Source organism: Stenella coeruleoalba, assembly GCF_951394435.1.
Source record: "Stenella coeruleoalba genome assembly, chromosome: 7".
NCBI lineage: Eukaryota > Metazoa > Chordata > Mammalia > Artiodactyla > Delphinidae > Stenella > Stenella coeruleoalba.
Genome location: NC_137153.1, coordinates 65,831,730 through 65,845,474, shown reverse-complemented (window position 1 = coordinate 65,845,474; position 13,745 = coordinate 65,831,730). Strand labels below are relative to the sequence as shown.

At 41.1% G+C, this 13,745-nt stretch overlaps 1 long non-coding RNA gene across 1 annotated transcript in view; it reads left to right on the top strand.

Annotated features, from left to right (window-relative positions):
* Positions 1–1,611: 1,611 nt before the first annotated feature.
* LOC307189451 overlaps positions 1,612–13,745 on the top strand; it is a 332,883-nt gene continuing 320,749 nt past the window's right edge. Inside the window, exon 1 of the long non-coding RNA XR_013829192.1 lies at positions 1,612–1,746. This is a non-coding gene — a long non-coding RNA (uncharacterized lncRNA). The remainder of the gene's footprint in view (positions 1,747–13,745) is intronic.

Sequence of the window (13,745 nt, the reverse complement as noted above, 5' to 3'; positions counted from 1 at the left end):
TTTGCCATTCATTTTTCTTTCTTTAGAGCTGCAAACAACCTATTGCTGGCTGTGCCACACTTGAGCCAGTCCTCTCCTTATGGACATTTTTGATTGTTGCCAATGTGTTACAATGATTAATCTTGAATGTATATCGTGTGTGTGTGTGAGTGTGTGAGAGAGAGTCTTGCTAGAATAAATTCCTAGACAACCATGTGTTTTAACATGAAGATTTATTTATAAGGATCCTGACTCTGTTCTCTACAGCTACTAAAGAGACCAAGAAGACACCAGCTTTAGTTATTGGGTTTAGTTGAACCTCAAAGACTCCATTATAACAGTTAACAAGAAGTTCTGGAGAGCCTCGTTTGTTTTCCATCTTGCCTGAGACTTCCTAATTTTCCCTCACAGTCTGGGGATGGATGACATTATTTTCAGTCTGTAGCGAGATAGCAGCCTGAGTAGATACCTCTAGATCTTCTAAGATTGGTGCCTCTCCCCCTCCCACAGTCTCAGCAGGTAAAGGAGATGTTTAATTTTAAATGCTCCTACTCCAAAGGCATCCCTTTCATTCAGGTATAAGAAAGAGGCAAAGTAGAGATTTTGGTAACAAGGAGGGTTGGGCTGGGAGAGCAGACAATCAGGTCAATGAGAAAATGAAATTAAGATTTGTTATGGTGCATCTACTTGTAGATATTTGAGAGTTGGTTGTAATTGAATTTTTATTGTTCAATCGGAATGCAATATATCCACTGGCCTTTAAAATTTTTAATTGAGGACCCATATTTAAAGTTTTAAATTACTAGATCTATTTTGCTTTGGCCACTATATAAAACCAGAGTCCGTCTATAGCAGCACCTAACAGTTCCATACAATCAAAGTATGTTTCTCCATTTTATTTCCTGCCTCTACTATTAACTTGTCACTACCAACCTGCTTTTATCCTTTCACATGGTGTGTGATGGATTAAACTAGTTAGCTAGCCAGGTAGATTATACAGAGTACATTAACACTTAGTGTTTTTGATGGAGCACTGAGCCAAACAAAAGCCATTTCTTACAGAAGACAATGAAGCCTGCTGCTTGCCATGTTCCCAACTTTGTGGTTCTCACTTTCCCCGAGTGGGCAGATAATAGCCATGTAATCATTTTAGTGCAGGCGCATTTAATTAGCTTCTTCCTTAAGAAGCTTCTATTATCACCTGACGGTCAGTCCTCTGAGTAGCCAGAGATCCTTGCATCAGGCTTTCCTCTCTCCTGCCTGGGTCTATTTTTAGCAAAATGAGAAATTCCTGAAGCAAACTAACTCCATAGGGTTTCTGTTTCTAAGAAATGGGCCTCTGGGTTTCTGAGCAGGCAGCTCCAGAGGTTTTTTCCAATTCTCAGTGTTTTCGTTGCCCCAAGTTCCCGATGTTTTATTTTCTGCTATGTAGAGGTAGGATCGCATCGCCCCGCTGCTCCTCAGATCGCCCGCCACATGCACCGCAGGCCTGGCTGCTCTCTGCCTCACCAGGTGAGACGGGTGGCCTGTGATTAGCGCCCAGCTGATCCCAATTGCTGCTCAGGGCCCACGCCAGTGCGCACGTGATGCTGCTACGCGCTTGCTCCTAGCAGGCTAGAATTGGCCAGTCTCCGAGGAGCCGCCATACAGTTTCAGCGCGTCCTTGGGAAGGGTCTGGAATGTCTTTCTCTGATTCCGCACCCCTGCGGCCCAGTCCCTGCTTCTGAGGGATTCTAACACCTTCGGTCACCTGGACCCACATCTTCGGTAATGTTTGGTGTCTGGGCTCTAGGGCTCAGTTATGTTTTCTGGTTTTCTTACTTCCATGTGGATTCTAAACTCCTGCAGCCGCTTCTGGGGCTTGCTGGCTCGTTCGGGTCTAGGAAAAACAGGGAAGGAGCTGAGGGAGAGGCTGGTCGTCTGTTTTCTCGTCACCCCTGTAGCAGTGGAAAGTGGTCCAGTCCCAGGGCCCTGGTGCTGTAAACTCGCTGCTGACCCTCTCACCGTGGTGGCCTGGCAGTCATGGAATGAAAGCTGATCCCCAGCACACGCTCCCAGAGGCTGGCCTGGGCCCCACTGGCAAGCGAAGTGGGGGACATGGGGGTTGGGAGTGGGCAGTGAGACCCAGAGCTTTTCCTCCCTGCTTGTCTGTGGGCAGAGGCTGAGTTGTGTCCACCTCTCCTTCCCCACAGAAGAGGAGCACAGGACTTGGAATAAGCAGCTGCTCAGCCATCGCTCCAGGTCACTGCTACCTTTTTTTGTTTTTTTTTTTTGTGTTTTGGCTGCACCTTGGGGCTTGTGGGATCTTATTTCCCCCCACCAGGGATTGAATCCTTTCCCTCAGCAGTGAAAGTGCCCAGTCATAACCACTGGACCGCCAGGGAATTCCCCACTGCCACCTTCTACTAGTAATACTAATAAGGGTTACAACAGGAACAAATGATATCTTCCATGGTAATCAAAATGGGGCCTCTTGCCAGGATTTTTTTTTTTTTTTTTTTTTTTTTGCGGTGCGCGGGCCTCTCACTGTTATGGCCTCTCCCGTTGCGGAGCACAGACTCCGGACGCGCAGGCTCAGCGGCCATGGCTCAAGGGCCCAGACGCTCCGCGGCATGTGGGATCCTCCCGGACCGGGTCACGAACCCGTGTCCCCTGCATCGACAGGCGGACGCTCAACCACTGTGCCACCAGGGAAGCCCTTGCCAGGATTTTTTAAAACACCAGCTCTCCCCACCCTCCATCTTAACGTCATTCATAACCTTCCTGAGGCGTGAAATGCTAGGTGCTCACATTATTGATCTACCATGTGTGGGTACTTCACATACACTAGTACCGGTCTTCTCAGCATTGAGAGCCTGCCTTTACCAGTCACTATATCCCAGGTGCTGTTTTAGGTTCTGCAGATCGTTCCGTTCTCATGATAACCCTGTATTGTAGGGCTCTTATCTTTCCCGTGGCACCATGTCCCCACACCCTGTTTAGATCAAAGATGTCTGATAAATTAACAACAGAAGCAGCAGTGGCAGGTGCTACCAGTGATTGAGTACTTACTCTGCACCAGACACTGTTCAAAGCCCTTTGCATATTTTAATTCATTTAATTGCCACAACAACCGTATGAGCTGTGAGGAAGGTGTCATTATTTATCTTCATTTCACACATGAGAAAAATGAGGCAGAGAGGTTAAATAACTTTACTAACCTCACCCACTGATAAAGCTTTCTAGCAATGCTAACATTATTCCTATTTTAAATGTTAATAATAAGAAAATCAATGATATTTGAGAAGCTCACTGAATTTGAGCAGATTGACCCAACAGGAAGGTAGAATTTGTTCCTCTTTCAGAGACAATTATTCTTTTTGTTTAGGAAAATGCCTTAAGGAGCCTGTTTTGTTGTTGGAAGCAAGGTCTCTGGGCATGCCTGGAATTGAAGTTAGAACATAGATGAGGAAACTGCTCTGCAGAGTAAAGTAATAGGAAGTTTGGAGTTATCCTTTGACACCTTGAGGTGGTAGAAGGACCTGGAAGAGAAGAAGGTAGGAATGGAAGAGAGAGAGTGGAGCTCAGTAATATGGTGGGAGGTTAGGTTCCTTGAAGGAAAACAGTCATTGACAAATTCCCCTTGGAGGGAATGGTCAACAAATTTCTTGGAACTAGGATAGCTGAAGTTGTTTCTGCACATGTTATACTGTTCTCTCTTGAACTCAAACCTGCAACATAAGTTTGCTACTCACTCAGCATACTGCTTTGGAGGAGTAAAGACAGAGGACATGGGCCAGGCTTTCTAGGCATTGACCAGAAGTGAAAAGATTTAGACACTTGGGCCAGAGCTGGGGGTGAGTCTGAGTTAGGTGGCAGCAGAGACACAAACAGAAGTTAGACTCACTTGGAAACTGATGGAAGAGACCCCCACGCTAGCTAAAGGATGTATATACTTTCAGGACTTGGTCTTAATTAACTGAAAACATTGTCTCAAATGGAACTAAACAAGGAAGTTTATTATCTCCCACGTTAGGTGGTACAGAGGTAGGGTGACTTCCGGTTGGTTGATTCATTAGTTCAACTGTATCATTAAGGATGTAAATGCCTTTAGTTCTCCTTTGCTATCTTCTGGGTTGGGATCATCCCTAGGGTGGTAGCAAGATAGCTGCAAAAGATGCCTCCCAGGCTTAGAGCTTGGATTCTTATGGAATTGAGTTCTGCTGGACATAAACTTTAGTGTCAGGCCTACTCACCTGTCTTCACCAAAGGGCTGCTGATTGGTACTTGATGTCTTCTTTGTAGAATTTCTTTGTTCCTTAGCCAGGGTACCCTGGTGGAATAAGGAGAAATGGGAGGTAGGGAGAGGTAAAACATAGCCTTTTCTAGAAGAAAACAACAGCAATCACAACAAAAGCCCTCAGGATGTGTGGAGAAATCCATGTTTGGGATAATAAATGTATAAGGTGAGCCTGGAACATTTTATATCAGAAAATAAGGAAACCAACACATTGGCTCCTGAATCTTTTTAACACAATCCCCGAAGTCTTTGAAGGACTTCCACTGGCCAAAGATGGAACACTTTGAGAATGAAAAAGAATATAACTGTGAATGGATTGAAATACATACGATATATTATGTATAATTTATAATAAACAAAAAAATAATCAGTCACCTTTGAGGAAAGCTAGGGAACCAGTCCATTATTCTGAAAATAGGTAAATAAGGGCACTTTAACTTGGTTTTCCTGCATAACCTATACCTCAGAGCAACCAACTATTTGATGAAAGTTTTTCTTTTTAGAAAAATTCCAGTTAATGAATGGAGATAGATTTTAAATATCAAAATTCCAGTCCTTAATGAGATAATTGATCTAAGCAATTAACATCAATGCCTGCTAAGACCATTAGTTGAAAAGCTGATAGGGAACTTTGTAATGGGTGAATGAGGCTGGCAGCACCTGAACTCCTTGATCAATGTTAACATCAGGCTTATGTACCTCCTGATGTGATGCAATAGGAAGTACACAGCGCCACCTATGAAGTCTTCTTGCCAAAAAAATTGAATCGAAATATAATCAAGCCTTCTGGTTTACAGGAAATATTGGGACATAAGAACAGACTATAGTATATGAACTTTTTTAGATTCTGATTTAAACAACCCGACTACTAAAAAAAATATATGAGACAATAGGAGAACACTAACTGAATGTTTGATATAAAGGTATTGTTAACTTTTTAAAATGTGATAATGGCATTATAGTTATATTTTTAAAAGCCCTGTTTTTAAATAGCTACATAATGAAATATTCACATTTGAAATAATATGTGGGATTTGTTTCAAAATAATACGGTGTGTGCATGGGGGAAGTGAGTGAGGGTATAGATTGAGAAGCTTGGCCATATATTGATAATTGCTGAGGCTGGGTGATGAGTACATGTTCATTCTAGTATTCTGTTGGGCATACGTTTGACCTTTTCTGTGGTAAAATGTTGAAAAGAATCAGCTATGGTCAACCTGTTTTTTTTTTTAACATCTTTATTGGAGTATAACTGCTTTACAATGGTGTGTTAGTTTCTGCTTTATAACAGAGTGAATCAGTTATACATATATCCCCATAATCTCTTCCCTCTTGCGTCTCCCTCCCTCCTACCCCTCTAGGTGGTCACAAAGCACAGAGCTGATCTCCCCGTGCTATGTGGCTGCTTCCCACTAGCTATCTATTTTACATTTGGTAGTGTATATATGTCCATGCCACTCTCTCACTTTGTCCCATCTTACCCTTCCCCCTCCCTGTATCCTCAAGTCCATTCTCTAGTAGGTCTGTGTCTTTATTCCCATCTTGCCCCTAGGTTCTTCATGACCATTTTTTTGTTTTTTAGATTCCATATATGTTAGCATACGGTATTTGTTTTTCTCTTTCTGACCTACTTCACTCTGAATGACAGACTCTAGGTCCATCCACCTCACTACAAATAACTCAATTTCATTTCTTTTTATGGCTGAGTGATATTCCATTGTATATATGTGTCACATCTTCTTTATCCATTCGTCTGTTGATGGACACTTAGGTTGCTTCCATGTCCTGGCTATTGTAAATAGAGCTGCAATGAACACTGTGGTACATGACTCTTTTTGAATTATGGTTTTCTCAGGGTATATGCCCAGCAGTGGGATTGCTGGGTCGTATGGTAGTTCTGTTTTTAGCTTTTTAAGGAACCTCCATACTGTTCTCCATAGTGGCTGTATCAATTTACATTCCCACCATCAGTGCAAGAGGGTTCCCTTTTCTCCACACCCTCTCCAACATTTATTGTTTGTAGATTTTTTGATGGTGGCCATTCTGACCGGTGTGAGTTGATATCTCATTGTAGGTTTGATTTGCATTTCTCTAATGATTAATGATGTTGAGCATTCTTTCATGTGTTTGTTGGCAATCTCTATATCTTCTTTGGAGAAATGTCTGTTTAGGTCTTCTGCCCATTTTTGGATTGGATTGTTTGTTTTTTTTGATACTGAGCTGCATGAGCTGCTTGTAAATTTTGAAGATTAATCCTTTGTCAGTTACTTCATTGGCAAATATTTTCTCCCATTCTCAGGGTTGTATTTTGGTCTTGTTTATGGTTTCCTTTGCTATGCAAAAGCTTTTAAGTTTCATTAGGTCTCGTTTGTGTTTATTTCCAATTTCTCTAGGAGGTGGGTCAAAAAGGATCTTGCTGTGATTTATGTCATAGAGTGTTCTGCCTGTGTTTTCCTCTAAGAGTTTGATAGTGTCTGGCCTTACATTTAGGTCTTTAATACATTTTGAGTTTATTTTTGTGTATGGTGTTAGGGGGTGCTGGGAAAACTGGACAGCTACATGTAAAAGAATGAAATTGGTCAACCACTTTTGAATCTTTGCAATTCTGGCTTCTGCTACTTTGGCTGTACACAGGGAACATGATGAAAACGCTTCTGGCAAAGACAAGCGATGGTATTGTAGAGGCTGCCTTGTGAGTAAGGACTGCATCCCAGGGCCTCTTTAAATATGTCGGACTATTGTTTTTCAGGTTTCAGCCACACTGGTGTATTGATCTTACTTTTCTTGTTCTCTGCTTCCCCTCCTCTCATTCCCACCATATTCTGGACTGGTGACAGGATTCAGTGGAACAAACTGCATGTAAACTGTAGAGGATTTGTTCTAAGGAACTGTGACATTGGCTCTTAATTAGTATGCTTCTCATTGCTTGTGCTTTGATTCTGGGAGTTAACCACGGACCACAAGTCAAAAAACTGTCCTCTTCTACTAGTGGCTAAGACTTGACGTCACTTCTCTACTGCCAAACATAATGTCTTTTTTTTTTTTTTTTAGTTTAAAATGTTTTTAATTGAGGTATAGTTGATTTACAGTGTTGTGTTAATTTCTGCTGTACAGCAAAGTGATTCAGTTATATACTTATATACATCTTTAAAATATTCTTTTCCATTATGGTTTATCATAGGATATTGAATATAGTTTTCTGTGCTATGCAGTAGGACCTTGTTGTTTATCCATTCTACATATAAAAGCTTACATCTGCTGACCCCAAACTCTCACTCTATCCTTCCCCCAGCCCCCTCCCCCTTGGCAACCACAAGTCTTTTCTCTATGTCTCTGAGTCTGTTTGTTCTCTATGTCTGTGATTCTCAAACACAAAGTCTTGGATCCTGTTAAAATGTAAAGCCCATGAAAAGTGGCTGACTCTGTAACCTATTAGTTTTCAAGTTAAAGTTCCAAGAAAAAACTCATTCTCAGAGGGTTCTTGCTGCTCTGGATATAGCCATTTTCAGTGACTCTAGCAAAAATGTTCAATCCAAGGATGGCATATTATCAGTTGTAAAATTTTCTCCATTCAGCTGTTTTCATACTCTTGGCATATTCTATGTGTTGTATATACTAGAATCTAAGATGGTATCTGATTTAATATAGAACTGTACACTTTTAATTTTTAAAATTTTAGTTTTTATATGTTAAATTTTAAATGATATTCCAAGAAGAACATGATGTTCAGGGGCTCTGCTACTTGATCAAATCTGAAAACAGACCACTGAGATATAATTATTTACATTTTAGTGTGAGTAAAGGATCTGGGGGTGAGTTTGATGGGATGCAGAATAGCTATATTCTGGGTGAGAACAGAGAATAGAAAACCCCAATCCATCCCTTTTCTGGTTTAAGATTGTGTTTCCTTGACAGCAATATTTAAATAGAATGACTTAAGTGAAGATTAAACTCTCTTAAAAGCATCACTCAGGCTGAGATAGATGATGTTTAAGTGTAGTTCTAAGTTCCAAGTTTCCTGGGTGTTTGTGACTGAACTTGCCAGGTCATAGGCTGTGCGATTTATTTCTTGCTTTAAAGGATAAAGCTAGTTATAATGACACAAAAATGGAAATTAATCAGAAAGTCTTTCATTCTTTCTCATCTTTGTTTAAGTAGTTCAAAATCTTAGCCAAGGGTTGGAGACAATTGTTGACAAGAAAGGAAGCTTTCAGCCTGGGCATGGAAGTTGAACGAGTCTGAGTGGAAAGGGAGACATTTAATTTAATTGACATTTTTAATCTGGCAAATTGCAAAGAAGGGCAGGAAGCACTTAGATGATCTGCTAATTAACTGTTGTCTTAGGCATTTCCCTCAGCCCAAGGTGGCCGGATGTTGCCAAGGGACATCATGTTAAAAGGAGTAACTAGAACCCTGAAGGCTCTGATTCTTCACAGTACTTGGTGTCTGTGTATTGTCTATAGTTATGCTCTGTAGGTAGAATGTCATTTATTGCTACAAGGATGAAAACAAGTATGAAAAAATATACTCTAAATCTATGTGGTATTTCCCATTCTTGTTGGATCCAATCTGTATATTCTCTCTCTCACAAGTCAGTTTCCACGCTAACTTCTCTCATGATACACAGCACGGTTGTACTGTTCACTGGCCATGTGTGGCTGCTGAGCACTTGGCACGTGGCTAGTCCGAACTGAGATGCGAGTATTAAATAAATGTTAGATTGGGAAAACTAAGTATAGAGAAAAGAATATAAAATATCTTATCAATAGTGGTTTTTTTTTTGTTTTTTGTTTGTTTTTTTGTATTTTTGTGGTACGCAGGCCTCTCACTGCTGTGGCCTCTCCCATTGCAGAGCACAGGCTCCGGATGCGCAGGCTCAGTGGCCATGGCTCATGGGCCCAGCCGCTCTGCGGCATGTGGGATCTTCCCGGACCGGGGCATGTACCCGCGTCCCCTGCATTGGCAGGTGGACTCTCAACCACTGCGCCACCAGGGAAGCCCATCAATAGTGTTTTTAAAATGTTGATTACATGTAGAAATGAAAATATTTTGGATATATTGGGTTAGATAAAACATTAATTTCATGTGTCCTTTAAAAAACGTTTAAATATGGCCATTAGAACACTTAAAATTACTATGTGGCTCACACTATATTTCTTTTGGGTAGTGCTGCACTAGGAAATACTTGTGACGTGCCTAATTTGTGGTATCTTGAGATCTGTGGGGAGAGATCCAGGGTTGGATTCCTTGGTTTGAGTTTTAGTTTTCCACTTCATACATGTGTGGTCCTGGACAAGTTCTATTCCTCTCCAAGCCTCAGTGTCCTGGTATGTGAAATGGACAGAGGAAGAGTTGCTGCTGCATTGGGTGGTTATGAGATTGCCTGTTGACAGTGGTTGGGTCAAAGCAAGTTATGAGTATTATTCTGTACTTTCTGCTGTTTCTCCAGCCCCATTGCTCTCCCCCAGAGCTACCTTCTTCTCTTGCCGAGAATCACAGACTCTGTTGAAAGGAGGTGTAGGCACCAGCCTTCCTAATTCATCTTTCCCACCATCTACTCATTTATACCTGCCTTCATCTTCATACCTATGTATATGCCCCTTGAGCGTTTGAGGATGGGGGTTGCATGTTCAATTTCTTTGTTTCACACACAGTGTTCTCCGTAATAGAAAACACACACAAGATCATTATTTAAATTGTGAAAAAGGGAGAAAGTGACTTATCTAGGAAATACAAATTTGGCAATTGTAACAAGTTTAAGGGGTACCGTTGGAAACATGCTGAGACTCTATGCATCGCCACCATAATGTCTTTTGTTTCTCATGGCAACCTACAGCATTGTCAGATTTATCTATTGACTTCTGCTCTAAAGCAACATCCAGCAAGGATTCCCTCCCAGAAAGAAAACCATGCATTGTTTCAAAATAAAGAGAATGTGTAATGTCTAAAAAATCTTTTGTTAAACATCATTTGCTGTTCCAAAATTCTGCTTGCCTGCTTGCTTTTCTATTTCTCTTAAGAGTAAGAACAAGCTCCTTTATGCCTCAAATGAGCTAAAATTAAATTGTGATAGGACGTCACCCTTAAACCTGACTTATGCAGGAAGGAATTTAGGATGAGGTGACCTACTGGCCCTCAATCTTTGCTCTGAGGAAACAGAGGGGGGGACACAAGCCTTCCTCTGCAGTGCTGGAGGAGGCCTTGCTGCAGGTACTGGGTGCCTCACCCCTTTCAGCTATGCCCAACGTCAGAGGAGCTGCTCACAGTCTAGAGTCCAGGCCCATGTGGCTATAGGAAGAGCACAAACTTCAGGCAGAGGACAGAGCCGAGCAGGGACTGTCGTGTGGTCTGGCCCTGTATACCCTAGGGAATCAGTCTCTTGTCATAACACCCATATCACTAAGATGAAATAAATCTGATAAAGTGCTGGCCCAGACTGGGGCGGCTTCGCTGATTTAGCAGCTTTTAAGACTGGCCACCATAGTATTCTGTGGAATGTTGTTCATCCAGTATTGTGGGGTACAAGAGAACTAGCCTCAGTGACTTCACCCAGATGTAACTTGCATGTACCCACCTGAGTGGGTATTGGTGGAGCATGAGAATGGCCCCAGATCCTACTCAAAGAAACTTCACTATCAGACATATTCAGAAAGTAAAGTATAGAAAAACTCTAAATATTAAATCAGAGATTTCATTTATTTGTGGTGTCTGTACCAGAGGAATTCTGCTTCCTGAATTATAGGACTGATAAAAATACTCCACTCTCCTTGGCAAAATGCAGGGAACAAATAATTTTACACAAACCTCAGAAAGCCACATTGCACAAAGGAGGTGACCAGAAGGCCACTTGCTTCTGGCAGTTTCCTCAGACAAATTTGTAAAACAAGTAACAGTTGACTCAACAACCACAGGCTTTGGTCTTGTTTCAATTCTTTCTTCTCTGGAACTGGCCTTTTGCCTAAAGTCCTCTTTGGACCTACACTATTCTGTGTCTCTATTGTCCTCTTTTGGACGAAGAACACCCATTTTCTGTTCAGATAAAATGTGCTCTTGTGAGAATGAAACTAATAATGTTTCAGTGACCTTCCGAGGCTTCCTGGTTCCCACCATATCAATTTCAAACTCCTTTGTCAAGCTTGGGGACTCTCCACTATTGTCAAACACATAGTCTTTTCCCATGAGTGCATTCCATGCCTCTATTGATTTTTTTCATCTCATCTAAAATTACCTTCCACTCCTCAGGTTCTGGCTGACATCTAGGCTTCTTTTAAGTTCTGCCTCTCCTGAGAAGACTTCATTGTTTCTTTCAGCCTTTCCAACTGCATTTAGTTGGTCCGCACACCATGGACACACTGCCCTGCATTGTTCACTGTTGCTTCAGATGTGTAAATTGTATCTCCCAGCTCGTGGTAAGCACCAGTTGACACTTTACTTTTCACCCCTCAAACCTAGCTACTGGTAAGGATACTTGGGTCTTACTACGAGAGATGTTTCCAACAATTAGAACTGCACCAAATGGAATGTGGTCCCCTAGGACATAGTGAATTCCTTGTCACTGGAGGATATCAACTACAGACCACTTGAAAGGACCTTCCTTAGTGCATAGATTGTAGTTGGTGTTTTACACATTTTCGATGAATGACTAAATGTGGGGTATCAGAAAAGAAATTCAAATATCCAAGTGGGTATCTTTCAGAATTCTATCAGACTTCTTTAATGCTGAGCTTCTATTCTATAAAATGATTGTTCTCTAAGAAATACGCATTTGTTGAATTCATGCAAGTCTTTTCTCATTTGAAAATGATTTCGTGTTCATCACCTCTGTTGACTTTAGCAGACTTGTGAGAGGTGTGAACCTTCTCCATTATGTAAGTGTTATACATGAAGAAAATGATGGAAACACAGTAAGGTTGTGCAGAAAGTACATGAGAGAAGAGGGACACAGAAATAACCAGAACACATTGTTCTCCATGCTCTGATCTCAGGCCCGTTAGTGGAGGAGGGAGTGCTTGGAAGAGAACTCAGAGATAGTAATGGGCAAAATAATCCATAATTGAACTCACTCTTCTGGTATAGTTCTGATCTCCCCATTTGTGCTTGGGTCTGTTGAATTTTTTTTTTAATTTATTGAGGTATAGTTGATTTACAATATTATACAAGTTTCAGGTGTATAACATAGTGATTTACAATTTTAAAAAATTGTACTCCATTTATAGCTATTATAAAATATTGGCTATACTCCCTGTCTTGTACAATATATCTTTGTAGATTATTTTATACATAGTAGTTTGTACCTCTTAATTCCCTACACCTACCTTGCCCCCCTCCACTTCCCTCTTCCCACTGGTAACCATAAGTTTTGAAATACCTATTAAATCAGAACTCTATGCAAAAGTGGTTGATTTTACTCTTGAACAGAGAGTTAGAATTGCATTTGGGTGAACATTTTTAGCTGAGTCAGAGTTCCTATTTTGTTACCTAGTGGTAGAGTCCAGAAAACTCAGAAAATTAGAAAATTCCAAACCATGGGTCTTCAGAGGGTATACATATTTGGAATTTATTTCCTGCTTTGGAAATGTTATTTCAATGGAATGGTTCATAGTAAGTCATCATATAACAAAGAATGCTTATTTTAAAAGTAGAATATGTTGCAGGCCTGAGGTAAACCATGTAGTATTTTGCTAATACCTTCCTGTAAAGCATGACGGTGTAATATCAATTCAGCAACAAAGTTATCAGTCATATATTATGTGCAAATCATTTTACTGAGCTCCTGTCAAAAACTTTGGTTATGCTCCCTCTTGAAGAGGCCACCATAAAAAGACCTGGGCAGCATCATAAACATGAAGTAGGAGAGTGTTGATCAGTGTGTATGATATGTGATTGTTTTTATTTTCTATTACTGCATAACAAATTATCACAAATTTAGCAGGTTAAAACAACATATTGTCTCAACAGTTTCCATGAGCCAAGAGTTTGGGCAAATCTTAACTGGGTCCTCTGCTTAGGATCTGGCAAGGCTGAAGTCAAAGTATTAGTTGAGTTGTGTTGCTTTCTAGAGCTCAGAGCCCTCTTTCAAGCTCCCTCACGTTGTTGACAAAATTCAGTTCCTGTGGTTGTAGGACTGAAGTCCCCATTCTATTGCTGACCATCACCTGGGGTCTGCTCTCTGCTCCCAGAGGCCCCTCAGTTCCTTGCCATGTAGTCCTCTCATAGGCCTTCTCACAATGTGGCATCTTATGGCTTCAAGCCAGCAAGAGAATCTCTGACTTCCTCTATGACTTACAGACCCTCTTTTAAAGAGCTTATCTTATACATCAGGCCTATCCAGGGTAATCTCCTTTTTGATGAACTCAAAGTCAACTGATTAGGGACCTTAATTACATTTATAAAAATCCTTTCACTCTTGCCATATAACATGACCTAATCACAGAAGTAAAGTCCTGTCATATTCACAGGTCTGGTTCATACTAAGGGGAGGGGATTA